Raw genomic sequence first — 15,932 nt, forward strand, 5'->3', positions numbered from 1 at the left:
TTCCATTTTACAGATGAAGAAACAAAGGAACAGAGAGGTTAAATAGACTGTATACACGGTCTCACAGCTAGGAGGTGTAGACCATGATCCAAACCTAGGCATCTGGCTTCAGAATCTGTGCTCTTAGCTACTGCACTATACTCTCTGCCTGTCAAAACCAGCCTCTGGACTTGCCCCTGACGCTGACCTCAACAGCCTTTAGTGAAAATTTGAGTGCTGGCAGAGAGGGACTCTATAAGCAGTGGGAGATAGCATAGGGATGCTAGAATGATGGAGTTGAAAGAGACCGGGTAACTGAGCACCAGAGAGGAGCCAAGATCACCAGAGGTTCTCCAGTGAATTCAGAACTGAGACTCTTCCTGTCTGCACCCTTCCCTCTGTTCAGCCCCGCTGTTTAGGTCTCATCTCTGTCCCTGGGACTACTGCATGGTAGTAGGGGAGCTTCCAGTTCCTACTCCTCTCCCTGTAGTCACCTCTCTAAACGGCAGCCAAGGTGACCCTTCCTATAGGACAAGCCTGGTCACTGTTTCACTGCTGAATGTTTGTTGAATGACTGCATGAATGAAAAATAATTTCAGAGTAGCTATTGTATGTCAGACACTGTGCTAAATACTGGCGACTCCGCACACGTTAGTCAAGAATCTTCCAGTTGCCAGTGACAAGAACCCAACTCAAATTAGCTTCACCCGGAAATGGGATTTACTGGATTTAGGAGGGTAGCCTTCAGGCATAGAGGGATTCAGGACCTTGAGCAGCATCACCAGAACTGGCATTCTTCGCTCTGTCTCTGCGCTCGACCTGTTTATGTGTTGGCTCACTCCCTTAGTGAGGGCAGATAGTTGCCAGAAGTACCAGGGTGATGGCCTTACAGTGTGATGCCCTCGATCCTTTCAACAGTATTCCTGGGTCTGAGTCTTAGTGGTTCAAGCTGGATCATGTGCCTGTCCCAGTCGCTGAAGACCATAGGATGGGACAAAGTGCTAGACCAAGGGCTGAGTCACATGGCCATCCCTGGAGTGGGAGGTGGGTCACTTTCACGTGAGTCACCTGTTTTGAGAGTGAGGGAAGGACGGGCAGTTTCTCAGATGGTAAAGAAAGGGCAATTGGAAGCTGGTCAGGCAGAGTCCCAGATGTCCTTTACTTTATGGTTCATCAGCCAACAGAGTTCTCATGTCCATAGAGCTAGTTCATAGTCTGATGTGGTGGAGGACAACTGGAGGAAAGACAGACACCAACCAAGTGTGAAAAATATGTAAGGAAAAGATGACATTTATAGCAAAAGGCCCAGTGCGGGTGGTCAGGAACATGAGGCAAGGGGCAGCAGGGAGGTGGAGGCAAGATCATTCTGGGGGAGGACCTCAAGGCAGACCACTGTGCCTGAAAGCGTGAGGGAGGAGAATGGAGCTGGAGATGAGGATGAGGCTGGAGGAGCCTGAGAGGCTGTGTAAGGGGTCTGAGCTTTATCCCAGGGCACTGGGACCTGTGTGTTCGACGTGAGTCATGGAAAGCTTGCAGCCTCGTTGCAGAGAATAGTGTGGACGACGGCGAGGTGAGAGGCTGGGAGCCATGAGGAGTCTGTCGCCCTCACCTTGGGAAGAGGTGCTGGCAGGCAGCAGGGATGAAGAGAGATGAGAGCTCTGCATGGTGTGGAGGAGGCGGGATCTACGAGACTCGGATTCACTGGGTGGAGAAAGAGTTTGGGAGAGGGATGACGCCCATGCATCTGGTTTAGGCAAATAGGCAATTGGTGGTTCCATTCTCGATGCTGGGAGCCCCAGAGAGGAAACTGCTCAGGTGACAGGATGGTGAGTCCCCTGCAGGTGTGAGTGCTGTTATAGAGGCCTGGTTAGTGAGTTCTCATAGAAACGGCATCGTTTCCACCAGGGCTTCTTAAATCACCTGAGGTGAAGAGCCTTGTACTTAGTTAAAATGTGCACTGAGTAGGATCTCTCGTGCCAGTTTGACAACGCCAAACCCAGCCCTGTACCTCTTCAATCCGACCAGTCCATGGTCTTGTACTTGGATGTCACAGCCATGTCAAGTTGCCACAGAAGTTTCCAAACACTGTTGACTTTGTTGCTTATCTTATTATAAACCAGTAACAAGCAGCTCATGGACCAGTGCATTCTGCAGACTGCATGCTGGGTAGATCTGATCTCATTCAACCCCTGTACCCATTTTAGAAACAGGGAAATTGAGGCCCAAAGAGGGGACTGGCCTTGTCCCAGGTCTTGCATTAAACAGCAGCAAAGCCAGCATTTCAGGCCAGTCTTTCAACTGCTGACCCTCTGTTTTGGTAATTTGGCTTTAGGCCTAACAGTCCAAGCAAGCGCTTAACCTGGGGGAGTCCGGGGATTAACGATGTTTAGCAGCCAAAGTCCGGAGAAAGCAATGGCACCCCACTCCAGTACTCTTGCCTGGAAAATCCCATGCATGGAGGAGCCTGGTAGGCTGCAGTCCATAAGGTTGCTAAGAGTCGAACACAACTGAAAGACTTCTCTTTCACTTTTCACTTTCATGCATTGGAGAAGGAAACGGCAACCCACTCCAGTATTCTTGCCTGGAGAATCCCAGGGACGGGGGAGCCTGGTGGGCTGCCGTCTATGGGGTCGCACAGAGTCGGACACGACTGAAGCGACTTAACAGCGGCAGCAGCCAAGGTCACAGAGTTGGCCTCCAAGTCTGTGCCAAACTCTTCCCAGGAACTCCAGTGGTCAAGATGGGCTGACCCTGGAGCTGGCACAAGCCCAGTGGGTCGAGGATTCCTCCCCAAAGCCTGAAATCCCAGGCGGACGAGTGGCTGGTTGGACTGAAGCCGAGAAAGAAGATAGCGGTGGCTTTTGGCCATCTTGTGCCGCTGTAGCCGCCCAAGGTCACGCTGATGCCGCTGAGGTGACTGTCATGCGTGCCCTGGGCTGGAGGTAGAAGCCGGCTGGACGCGGTTCTAAGGACCAGCTCTGCTGGGGGACTTTGGACTCCTGGCTTTTGCTGCATGTGGGCTTCCCCCTCGCTGTGGTTGGGAGATGCAGTTCCCATGAGCAAACTGGAGATTGACCTTGCTGCTTGAAGTTCCTGAGGAAGAGGCCGACAGCAAGAGCAGGGACATTTGGGGAACACGAGTCAGGGCAGGACACACAGCTTAAGAGTGTACACCTTGGCGCCATGCTGCCATTTTTGCCATTGCTTTAGCCATGTAACCTTTCTGCCTTTAGTTTTCCCATCTGTAGGATGGGAATAATTATAGCTTGTTGCTCAATAAATGTTAGGGATTATCAGCTGTTAGTCGAACCGGGCACCATGTTAGGCCTTCATCTATTTGACCCTCAACAGCTATTTTTGCATTTTACATTACTCTCTTCACCAACCCACTCCAGATCAATTCTGTCCTTTGACAGAGGATGAAAGTAAAAGTGAAAGTGAAGTTGTGTCCGACTCTTCACGACCCCGTGGACTGTAGCCCACCAGGCTCCTCCATCCATGGGATTCTCCAGGCGATAGCAGCAACGACAATACGACAACAGCGACAGCTGTTATTTACTGAGTGCCAGGCATTCCACGTGCACTGCCTCACTCGCTCTCCCACAGGGCCCACTGAGGCAGGCAGTGATAGCCCCATTTTACAGATTAGGAAACCGAGGCTCAGAGACATTAAAGTGACTTGCCCAAGATGACTCACACTCAAATTTTGGGGGGCTGCAAAGTCTACTCTTTCTAAATATCACTGCTGGAACCTAATCCTTTAGGGAGGAGCTTGTGGGGCCTGGGACTGACTTTGAAGGGGAGGAGTAGACCCAGGGGGCTACTGGACACCCATCTCCAGCCTCTTTTTAGGGATGGAAGACTGAGACCCATAACAGGGAAGGGACCTGCCCTGGGTTCTGCAGACTACAGTCCAGAACTCCCTGTGGATTTGAACCTGAGGATGGATGCTTGCTTTGTCCTGCCCCAGCCCCCTACTTGCAGCATGTGCCCCCAAGAACAAGGCAAGTGCCCCCAGAAAGAGCCAGGAGCATGCCCTTAGCAAGCGGTAGAAGTGTGTGTCCTCTGCCCTGGTGTTAGGGCCAGAGAGGCCAGAACATGGCAGAACAGTTCTTGATTGAAGTGTCAGCACCAAGGTCACCACCCGCCCTCCGAGTCAGAGCCCAGGCTCAGGCTACTTCTCTGTCTGTGCCCATAGTTCCAAGCACGTGACAAGGATTCAATAGTTATTGAAATAATCAGTGTCTCTTGGCCCACTCTTCTGTGGGGGTGGCCTTTGTGCATGGAGACTTGTAGACCCCCAAACCAAGGCTCTGAGACCCAGTGAGTTAAAGGCCCAGAACTCCCTAAGTAGGTTAGCAAATTCAGAGCTTGGACTGGAGGGGCATATACAGATATTCCAGTTTCCCAGGGCAGCCCAGGGCCATCAGTCTCTTCTGTCACAGGTTGGAGGAGGGCAGGGTTCTGTAGAAAGTGGGGCCTTTGTGTGGGGCCCCAGCTTCCAGTACCCCCATGACCCATAACATAGGACTGGTCCCTTCATTGTCCAAGGAATTAAAAGCCTGAGCCTCTGCTTGTGGGGACTGGGGGTGGTCTTAGTCTGTCGCCCGCTCTGGATTCCTGGGGCCCCGCCTCCCTTGGCTTGGTGCCCTGTTTCTGCCGAGTGACATCACTCTCCTCCCCACCCTGGAATAAAATCCCAGTGGACTTTGCATCATAAGCCAGGACGGGAAAGCTCATTAAATAGCCTTCGGCAGGTACCCTCTTTTTTTTTTTTTTTTTTTTTTTGAGGAAGGTATTGCCAAGGCCCCGTTTCCCCCAGGTGGAGGCTGTGGGGGGAAGGAAGGTGGGTGGGTTTCCATCTGCCCGAGGCTCAGGACATGGTCTTGCAAACACAGTTCCAGATGTCCCAGGCTTAACACAGCGGAGGCAGTGAGGGAAGACAGGGAGGGAGCCGTGCTGTGGTCCGACTGCAGGGCCGCGGCTTGGCCAGGGCGTCTGGGCCGAATCCTGCTGCTGCTGCTGCGCCTCCCGAGGGGCCTCCCTGGAGCCTATGGGTGCCGCCCCTCTTAAAATGCGAGGTGCACATTCATTCACTAGCTCCCTGCTAACCCTTCCTGGTCCGAGCCCTGGAAGCTGCTGCCAGCTTGTCTGAACAGTGAGATATTTGCCTATATGGTTGGGCTGTGTAGCCAGCCGGCTTCTCGGTACATAGCCGGAGGGCTCTGTTCCATGGGCTGCCTTGTGCAGGGCACAGTGGATTGGGTTCGATCCGTGGCTCTGTACTTACTGATGATCTTAAACAGGTTTAATCATCTCTTTGCCTCCGTTTACCTCTCTGTAAAATGGGGATGGGCTTCCTGGGTAGCTTAGTGGTAAAGAATCTGCCCGCCAATTCAGGAGACACGGGTTCCATTCCTGGTTCGGGAAGATCCCTGGAGGAGGGCATGGCAACCCAGCCTAGTATTCTTGCCTGGAGAATCCCCATGGACAGAGGAGCCTGGCGGGCTACAGTCCATGAGGTCGCAACAGAGTTGAACGTGACCGAGCGCCTAAACAACAGCACTGGGGGCATTAGATATCATAGCTAATAGGGTTGTGAAGGTTTCATGAGTCAGTAATTGGGAAGTGCTTTGCTCAGTGCTGACACAGCCTAAGCGTCAAATAGGTGTTTGTTAAATAACATATGGAAATCAGTGAGTGGGGCCCAGGTTCTGAGGGCCCAGGTGCTGACCCTGTGGGCCACCTGGATCTCGCTGTTCCCAAGATCCGCCTGTCCTGAACAGCACCATCATTTATGTAGGTCTGAGGGTTCCAATAGTCATGTATGGATGTGAGAGTTGGACCATAAAGAAAGCTGAGTGCCGAAGAATTGATGCTTTTGAACTGTGATGTTGGAGAAGATTCTTGAGAGTCCCTTGGACTGCAAGGAGATCCAACCAGTCCATCCTAAAGGAGATCAGTCCTGGGTGTTCATTGGAAGGACTGATGTTGAAGCTGAAACTCCAATACTTTGGCCACCTGATGCGAAGAGCTGACTTATTTGAAAAGACCCTGATGCTGGGAAAGATTGAGGGCAGGAGGAGAAGGGGATGACAGAGGATGACATGGTTAGATGGCATCACCGACTCAATGGACATGGGTTTGGGTAGACTCCAGGAGTTTGTGATGGACAGGGAGGCCTGGCATGCTGTGGTTCATGGGGTCACAAAGAGTCGGACACGACTGAGCGACAGAACTGAACTGAATTGAGAGGCACTGGGATGCAACAGAAGAAGCAGTGGACTGGGAGTTGGCAAGCTCTGGTCCTGGCCCTGTCACTCACTCGCTCTGTTTCCTTGGGAAAGTCACTTACCCTCTCTAAGCCTCGGCTTCACTGGCTATAAAAAGGGAATAGGAATGAAAGATCTCCAGGTGCCCTTCTGGTTTAGGTGGCCTGACTGACAGTGACTGTCTCATCCTGCCCGGGCTGCACACAGGGAGGGGCCGCGTGCTCTTTGGATCTGCGTCTGGACCTGTGGGGAGGCAGAGGGCAGTGGCCCCCTGGGCTCCCCAGGCACTAGGTGCTCTCCCAGGCTGGCCTGGCCCCCTCCTGGGCCTCAGGGCACTTTCCTGCTGTGCTCTTTCATCATCATCCTAGTGGTCCGGAGCACTGATGGATGCATCCTGGATCTGTTCCCGACTCAGTGCCCTGGGTTGGCAGGGCTGCTCTGATACAGTATCCAATGATGTGCTCGCTAGTCTAACTGTGTGCCCGATGTCCTTTGGCCTGGTGAGGACAGGGTCCTGGTCTGCCAGCTCTCCACCCCATCCCCATGGCCCAGTACAGAGCCCAGCCTGTAGCTGGTGCTTGGAACTTTATGTTGATTGAGAAGTGAAGACTCAGCTGAACTCAGGGACTCCTCTCATCTCAAGGAAGACCCTATATTCAGGCTCTCCATGCTGAGAAATCCTACCCTAAGCGCCAGATATTCCCTCCTGGGAACTGTCCATCGCCCATTAGAACTGGCCATCTCCTAAGACTCACCTCCTTGGTTTTCCAGGACAGGAGTAGTCCCTGCTTCCCAGGAACCTGGCAAATGATAGTCTTCCAATCTGAAAGTTTCCTGGGCCCTGCAAGGACTGCCTGGGCTCAGCCCCCAGGGACAAGATGAAGTGTTGATGGGGGAGTGTAAGTGCCCCCAGCTCAGGTGAGGGCTGTTCTGAGTTGACCCTAATAAAGGATGTTTTCTTATGTCAGCATGCATGAGTATGCTGTATATGTGAGAGAGACAGGACTAGAGAGTGGGAGACGGGCAGGGAGGCAGGCAGAGGCAGACATTCAGGGGCGCTGAGACTCATTTAGGGGGAGCAAGAGGCAGAGGGAGAGCACTCTGGCCCAGGGTGGCCAAGGCGGAAAAGAGGACGGGGCTCCTGCCCTGTGTTTTCTGGGCTGACATCCAGGGAGCTGGCCATGAGGGTGGTAAGTGTGCTCAGGTTGGAACTGGCTATGGAACAGACATCCCTGACTGGAGCCTCAGGCACAGTCCACGGTGTGTTTGAGGACATCAGACAAGTGTCTGCAGCAGCCGTAGCCTCACCATCAAATAGCTTTGCGCTGGCAAGGCAGCTTCCTGCAGTGGTTCCGAGTGGGCATGCTGGAGTTGGATCTGTGCTGTGCTTAGGCACTCAGTCCTGTCTGACTCTTTGTGAACCCCACAGACCATAGCCGATCAGGATCCTCTGTTCATGGAATTCTCCAGGCAAGAATACTGGTGTGGGTAGCCATTCCCTTCGCCAGGGGATCTTCCCAACCCAGGGATTGAACCACGGTCTCTTATGTCTCCTGCATTGGCAGGTGGGTTCTTTACCACTAGCGCCACCTGGGAAGCTCCTGCAAATCCTGCTGCTAAGCTAAGTCACTTCAGTCGTGTCCGACTCTGTGCGACCCCATAGACGGCAGCCCACCAGGCTCCCCCGTCCCTGGGATTCTCCAGGCAAGAACACTGGAGTGGGTTGCCATTTCCTTCTCCAATGCATGAAAGTGAAAAGTGAAAGTGAAGTCACTCAGTCGTGTCTGACTCTTGGCGACCCCATGGACTGCAGCCTACCAGGCTCCTCCGTCTATGGGATTTTCCAGGCAAGAGTACTGGAGTGGGGTGCCATTGCCTTCTCCCCTGCAAATCCTACTGGTCTTCAAACAACAAGCTGTTGGCAGCTTCCACTACCATTCCCCACCTCGGGTCCTTTGTAAATAGGGTAATACTAGCACCTGCCTCACGAGGTGTCGACAAGGATTAAATGAATTAATGAAGGCCAGACTCTCAGAAGAGTGTCTGCCCCACAATCACTGAATCGTCTAATAACCCCACAAGTGGGCAGGTCAGAGGTTGTCAGTCCCATTTTACAGATGAGGAGACCCAGGCTCAGAGATGGGTAGGGACTTGCTCAGTGATGTCCAGACAGCCAGGGCTGGAGCTGGAACCTGAACAGGGGACCCTCACCTGCTGCCCCCCCATCCTCCCACTCACGTGGTCCCTCTGATAGGGACATCTCCTTCACTTGTGATCCTTACTCTTGGGCTATTGTAACATGCCCCTTTCAGCCCCCGTACTCGGGGGAAGGAAGCCCCAAGCTCTCTGTCCACTTCGGCTTGCCCAGACATGGCACACAAAAGTGCTAAATAAAAACATGTGTGTTGGGCTGCGCTGATGGTTCGGTCAGTCGGGAGGTGACTGAAGCAGCCGCTCCCCCGCAGCGGGGGCTGTGGCATTCTTGGAGTCAGTGCGTTTTGGCTGCTGGACCCTGGGTTAAACGGCAGCCGCCCACTGGGATGAGAGGCGGGTTGGGGTAGGGGTGGGGGTGTGCCTGCAAAGCCTCAGTGATTGGCTCCATCCTGCCCCTGCTGGGGGAGCCCAGAGCTGCGGCCAGTGGGTTGGGATGCCCCAGCTGGGGGAGCCTTCAGGATGTGTGTGGGGGTGCAGTTGGCTTGGGATCCTCAGTGCCCGGGATTGCCGCTGTGAGCAGTGGACACCTCTCTCTCCAGAGCAGCACTCCGGGGGTCCGGGGTGGGGCAGCCCCAGTCCTGGGGACAGGCGCGGCTGGGGAGTCAAGGCTGGTGCATGTGAGCCTGTCACCCAAGGAGCCGCTGGGCCCCTTGCCGGCTGAAGGACGGGGTGGTGGAGGACTCCTCCACAAGACATCCCGGACTCCTGCTCGGATGAAAGTGTCTTGGGAAATTACAGAGTTTTCTGTTTGATGGAAGAAAGAAATTCAGCTTCTCTCTAGAGTGGCGGCAGCGGGCTGCACCGGGTGTGTGTTTGGGAAGGGCGCTGGAGGAGGAGGGGGAGGAAGAGGAGGAGGGCAGCGAGGAGGAGGAGGAAGAGGAGGAGGGACGAGTGATGCAAGGGTTTTGAAAACGGCTACCTAGATGTGCGAGGTGGAACCTGGTCATTTGGTTCTGCTTTTCCCAGCAGGTATTGCTCCCCTGGGGAACTTGGGTAAGTCCATAAATAGCTCTGCTGACACAAAGGAGCTCTGTCTGGGGAAGGCAGCTGCTTGACACGGCCGCCGGGAGCTGCCCCAGTCACGGCCGCCTGCCCGCCTGCCCGCCTGCGGGAGGAGCCAGGCGGAGAGCCGGGCGGGCGGGCTGGCAGGAACAGCAGCCAGGAGTCCCCGGGTCCCTGCTGGAGTGTGCTGGGTAGGTGCCTGGATGCCAGGGTGCGTGTGCGGTGGGCTGGGGGCTCTTGTCCAGGCCACCCTGTGCCCCTGTTTCTATTGTTTCTTCCCCTGGGCAGCCATTGATAGGCATGTTGCAACCAAACCATGTTATGTTCTGCTCTGAGATAGCTCTGTGTGTGTGTGTGTGTGTGTGTGTGTGTGTCTGTCTGTCTGTCTGTCTTGGTGGCTGGGGACCCTGCAGGGCTGGGGCGTGCTTGCACTGTGTGCTGCTACCACTTCTAGACTGGTCGGCCGGCTTTTCTTGCCGAGAGAAAGGAATGTTTGGTGACCAGAAGTCGGGATGCTGAGTGGGGAGGGAGCTCTCAGCCCATGGTGCTGACCACCCACCAGGCACCAGGATGGCTGTTCTTGCTGAGTTCCATGAGGGGAAGGAGGTGGTGCTCTCGGGGGGCTGGTCTGGGTAGAGGGGTGCGGTGGCTGATCCCTGAGGCGTCTGCTGAAATGTCCACTGAAAGTCCAGGCAGAGATAGAGATGCTCTGCCTCCTGAGCCCCTTGGGGAAGGTCTCGCACCTGCTCCTTTGGCTTCTCACTGAGACCTGTGAGGAAGGGTGTCGTTGTTACGGTCCGGCTCACCCCGCAGAGTTAGGTGCTGTGAGCAGACAGAGGCCGATTCTGTTGTCAACGTGGAGAGAGCCTGCATCTCTCCTCTTGTCCTGAGGTGTCCGAGAAGAATCCTCCTGCCCTGGGAGCTCAGGGCCTAGGAGAGCCAGGTGCAGAGAGTGGAGGGGCTATGCCTCAGTTTACATGGCAGGTCTCTGGCCAGGACCAGGTTGGAGGATGTCTGCCTCCTGGAACAGCAAGGACCAGGTATGTGGGTGTCATCACCCCGACCCCAGCGATGACATTCAGTCTGGAGTCTGCCACTCCTGGCTCGAGATGCCTAGCTAAGTCTGGAGCCACTAGATCCCTCACCAAAAGCTCACCACATCGTGCCGCCACCCTCAGGTCTCACAGCTGGGGCTATCGGACTCTCCTGTCCTCACGGCTGGAGTGGGTCTGTCTCCTGGAAGGAGGGAGCCGCAGTGCCTGGCCTGCCAGTGCCCATGGGATCCCAGCCAGGGCACTGCGGCCACAGTCAAAGTTTCCACCAGGGCCCCTTGAGTCCTCCACACCCAGCGAAGGGGCACCTCCCCTCTTCCCCAGCCCTAGCACGTGGCAAGGCTTAGCCCAGGGCGGGCCCTTTGGGGAGCCAAGTTCCACAGCAGGGCCTGCTCCTGGCCCAGCCTGGCATCTGCTGCACCCGGGGGTAGGGGGCTGGTGAAGATGGAGGCAGCTGAGGTGAGTGGCCCCCCTGTGGGGAATGTCACCGGGGCTTTGAACCAGAGATGGTCGAGGGGGCTTTTGATCATCAGTGTCTGGTGTTAGTGAAACCACCCCACTTCCTTGCTTTCTTGCCTTTGCACTTGCTGTCCCCGCTGCCCGGAAAGCCCATCTCTTCCCTTCTCTCCAGGTCTTAATCCTACCCAGCCTTTCCTAGCTAGAGCAAACACTGCAGTTGGAATATGTCCAGTGGTGGTACCCACTGTGGTTGCTTCATGTCTTATGAACGTGGGGTTTGAGCCTGATTCATCCTTTGGTCCCAAGGGTCCAGCCTGGGGCTCCGGGTGTGATAGGAAAGGGCTCAGGTGGGTTTCCTTAAGGACAGGCTCTGATGTCCAAGTCAGCTCTTCCTCTTCATCTCCTAGCTCTGCCTGGCAGACAGTGGGCACTACCAATTTGGGCTCCGATGGAGAGTCCCTTTGGAGGGGCCCTCATTTCTTCACGTGGGGATGGTTCCCATAGGGCCAAGGGTTGGGGGATGGGATTTGATAGGCGATGAGGCAGGGAAAACCTTGGCTTCAGCCTGGTTGAGCCCACAGGGAAAGCCCACTCAGGGATCAGGCTGGGCTGGGCTGGGCTGGGTGGTGTGGTGTCTACACTATGGCCTGGGCCATGGAGGGTAGAAGGGACAAGCCCCAGCTGGTTTGAATGCAGTACTTCTGGTCTTTCCCATAGACTACGGCAGCTTAGAGCTCAGATTGGGCCCCACCGGGATGGTGCCAACCAGGGAGGTGGATCGGAGGGTTGAGGGGTGGTGTGTGGTTCTCAACCAGTGGTCTGCTTGGTTCCCCAAAAGAGATACAGCTAAGGAGGGAGTGCCCACGCTACGCTAGGTTCCTGGGGAACCTAGGGGACTCTGAAAGCCACTTCCCGTTTGGTCTCCCAAGGCCCCAGAACAGCTGAGTGTGTTTACTTTCTGGCCAGATGCGGGCCTGAGGCAGATGAAGAAGGACTTGCCTGAGGTTCCATGCAACTCAGTGGCACAGTGGGGACAAGAACCCAGATCTGTGAGTCCCCCACCCAGCTTTCTCTCCATCACACCAGCTGCATGACTCAGAGCACCTGGCTTTCATCTTGGTGCTCACTTTTGGGGGACCCCCTTAGTGACGCATTCCTTTCCAGGACCCCCACATTACTGGCTTTTTCCTCTGGAAAAGCAGTGTGTATGGTAGAGAAAGCCCTGGCCCGGCCAACAGACTGGAGACTGAGGTGCAGTCTGGTCCTTGCTGGCTGGATCATCTCAGGCCAATCTTCTTTTTTCTCTGGCTCAATTTCCCCTTTGGAGCAACCAGGGACTGCACCAGGTAGTGCCAGGCCCCTTCCTGCTATCCAGAGACTCTTCCATTCCCTGCCCACCCTCTCCTCTTCCTGGGTCCTGAGAGTCATCAGTCAAGGCCAGGGTTGGGCTTCTCGGGGAAGCGGCCCCCAACCTGTTCCTCAGGCCCTTCTCATCAGAAGCCTTCTCCTTCAAGCTGGATCCTGGGCTGAGGCTGGGAGGTTTGTTGTTGTTTGTGGAGCCAGGCCGTTTCCAAGATGTCACTGCTCAGGGAAAACCGTCATTCCTCCCAGGGATAAACAGGCTGCTTATGGCTCAGCCCGCTAAGCCTGGAGAGGTTGGAGCTGCTCACAGCAGGCCAGCCGGGCTCAGCCCCAGGAAGCCACCACCTTTGCCTGCACAACCAGCTGGGTGGGGGCAGGACTGGGGGAGAGGCGGGCTGGAGCCACGAGCCGAGCCGCTTGAGAGATTGGAGCTTCCAGGCATGGAGGAGAGGGAAAGGGGTCCCAGGAGACTGTTCCTCTGGCGAGGGGCCTAGGTCGTGGCTCCAGATGTGTGGAGAGCTTCCAGGTGTGCCCTCTGCTCCAGAGGCTGAAAAACTGTCAGCGGCTCCCAACTTAGAAAGGTGAGAGGGGGTGGTGGTGAGTTATTTGGAACCAGGCGCACCCTCCCCTACGTAGCCCCTGCTCTCTGTGGTATCATTGGTTACCTCTTGGTGGGGTTGATGTTGCTAAGTTGTGTCCGACTCTTTGTGACTCTACAGACTGTAGCTAGCCCATCAGGCTCCTGCCTCCATGGGATTTTCCAGGCAATAATATGGGAGTGGGTTGCCTCTTGGTGGGATTAGCCTCAGGCTAATAGCAGAACTCGGATAACTCCTGGCAGGGTGGCAGAGGGTAGGGGGCAGGGGAGAGGCAGAGGAAGAGCTAGGCAGAGCCTCTGGGAGCCAGGTGGCTGGCCACAACCTTGAAAAAAAGGCTGGAGACCACCGCACGGAGGAACATGGAATGGAAGGTGGTGTGTCTATCCCGCTTCTCAGGTTAATGGTTTTAACTGTGTCCACGCAGAGCTCTGAAACCTCCAGTACTCAGACCTCAATTCATGAAGTTCCCCGTTGATTCAAATAGCGGCTCTGTAATTGCATTCTCTGCCCCCACCCTCCGTCCCTTCCCTCCGCACGTGTCAGATGCCTATGATGTACCATGCACTGGCCAAGGGCTGGAGCTATAGTTCCAGTCTTCAGTCTAGTGCTGGGGATGGGTATGTAATGGATGGTAACAAGACAGCTTCAGTGGGGAGGCCTGGGGAGGGGAAACCCTGGGGAAACTTCCAACCCAGCCCGGGAGCCCCAGCGATGCTTCCTGCAGGAGGTGAAACTGAATCTGGATGCACATCTGGATGTCCATCGAAGGAGCAGGTCTCCATCCCAGTGTGCCCACCCCTCCAGGGTGGAGAGATGATTTCTAACCCAGCCATAGGAATCACCTCTATGTCTCTACTCCGGCTTATCTCAGGGAGGCTGTATAATGTTGTGTGCAGGTGCCTGGCTCGGGACTCCCCACTTTGCAGTGGGGCAAGACCCAGAGCCTCTCCGTGCCTGCGTTTCCTTAGGCAAGGGCTCAGCCTCGCTGGGGTAATGAGATGATGTGTGTGGAGGGAGGGCTCGTGCACGCTGGCACTGAGTCATGGGGGCCGTGGGGGTGCCCCTGCCACCTTCCTTTACCGGTGGCTGTTGTTGGATGAGATGCTGTGGGTGGAGTGAGGTGCTCGGCACGGGACCCGACACAGAGCCGGCAGTTGCTGAACAGAAGATGGTATAGCAGCTTTTGGAGGGAGGACAGGGAGGAATTACTTGGAAGGTGCCATCAGACCCCGGGATGAGGGCTTTCATTTGCTCTCTAAATAAATTTTAAGTTGCAATGTTAAATCACATCTTTCGTTTCAAGGATGGAAGTATGTAGCTAATGAATTATCACAAGGTGAACAAACTCCCCAGGTCAAGAAACAGAACATTGTAGTACCCTGGAAACCTCCCCCACCCCCTAACTGCCACCCACCTCAGTCGCTACCACCTCAAAGAGTGACTTCTCTCATTGAGTGGTGTTGCCTGTTTTGAATTTTGTATCCGTGGAATCCTTGATTGTGTGTTCTTTTATGCTGACTTCTTTGGAGCAGCATTTTGATGGTGAAATCTGTCAGTGTTATTGGACGCAGTCTTATTTTGTTCACCCCCATCGCTGGGTGGTATTTCATTGTGTGACTATATCCATTCTATCATCGACAGACTTTTGGGTTGTTGCCCGTTGACGGTCATCATGAACGGTCCTGTTACGGATATTCTCATGCATGTCTTTTGGTACACTATAATATACTTTTCTGTTGGGCAAATACCTAAGGTTTACAATTGCTGAGTCATAAAGTTATATATAATTAGCTTTAGTAGATTCCATTGTATAATTTTCTAAAGTGTAACACCAGTACACCCTCTTCAAACAAACGTAGGAGAACACCTGTTGCTCCATAAGTCCTTACCAACAGACTTGACAATGGCTATTGTGATATCTAACTGTGGCTTTCATTTGCATTTCCTTGGTGACTAATGAGGTTTAGCACCCTTTCATATGTTGATTGTCCATTTGAATAATCTTTTTGCAAAGTTCCTGTTCAAGTCTTTTCTCCAGTTTTCTGTTGGATCCTCTGTCTTTTTTCTTATTAATTTGAAGGAGCTTAAAAAATATTTTGGATATGTGTTCATTGTTGGACATGCACGTTACGAATATCTCCTCCCACTCAGTGGCTTGCCTTTTCACTCTTTTCAGAGTGTCTTCTGAAGAATAGAAGTTCTTCATTTTAGTGGTCCAACCTGCCAATCTTTGTCTCTATGGAAAATATTTATTGAATCCTGTTTCTTTGCCTGTTACAAGGTTTTGGATATATTTTCCAATGTTATCTTCTGGATGTTTTATGTTTCATATTTAGCTTTAAAATCCACTCGAAATAGATTCTTAGGGTGGAGACTGAGCTCAAGACTCATTTTCTCTGGGTGGATATCCAATTTATTCAAAAGATCATCCTTTCTCACTGTCGGTCATCATCACCTTTGTCAGAAATCAAGGGCAATGCATGTGTGGCTAAGCTGTTTTGAAAGATAAGTAGGAGTTCTCAGGTGGACAGAGGAGGGGAGGAAGTGCAGTGAGCACAGGTTTAGAGATGCCTGAGAGGAGACTGTGTTTGGGCAACTACCAACAGTTCAGCTCGGCTGGAGGGAAGAGGGGAGGTGGGTTGGCAGGGACAGAACACGCAGGGGAGGGAGCTGGACTGTCCCAGAGGGAAGGGGAGGGTTAAGCAGCACACGGAGTGTACTCAGGATCCCCAGGAAAGGAGAGTGAGTTTGGAGCAGACGGTCAACCCAGACAAACCCAGCCTTGAAATCAGCCCCAGCAGAGACACAGGGTGTCTGCTTTGGGGAGGCAGTGGCGGAGGTAGCAGGCGGAGGTGCCTGGGGCCTTGGAGGGTGACTTTTGACTGCAGGTTTGCAGCTGAGTCCCATAGCCAGATAAACCTTCAAGTGTTCTCCCCCACCCCTACCCCAGTCCCCCACCCGGATGCCCCCAGAACTGCAGGCACTGAAGGAGG

General features: G+C 54.1%; 1 protein-coding gene across 6 annotated transcripts in view; it reads left to right on the forward strand.

The window, feature by feature from the left end:
- RGS3 (regulator of G protein signaling 3) overlaps nucleotides 1-15,932 on the forward strand; it is a 139,847-nt gene that overhangs the window by 96,719 nt on the left and 27,196 nt on the right. Inside the window, exon 1 of one of the 6 annotated variants that reach the window (XM_055579410.1) lies at nucleotides 9,493-9,658. The exons of the other annotated variants lie outside the window; for them this stretch is intronic. The gene's annotated coding sequence lies outside the window, so the exon portion shown is untranslated. Of the gene's footprint in view, nucleotides 1-9,492; nucleotides 9,659-15,932 lie in introns of those variants that run through there. 6 annotated transcript variants of the gene reach the window in all.

Source organism: Bubalus kerabau, chromosome 4 (genome assembly GCF_029407905.1).
Source record: "Bubalus kerabau isolate K-KA32 ecotype Philippines breed swamp buffalo chromosome 4, PCC_UOA_SB_1v2, whole genome shotgun sequence".
NCBI classification, from domain to species: Eukaryota; Metazoa; Chordata; class Mammalia; order Artiodactyla; family Bovidae; genus Bubalus; species Bubalus kerabau.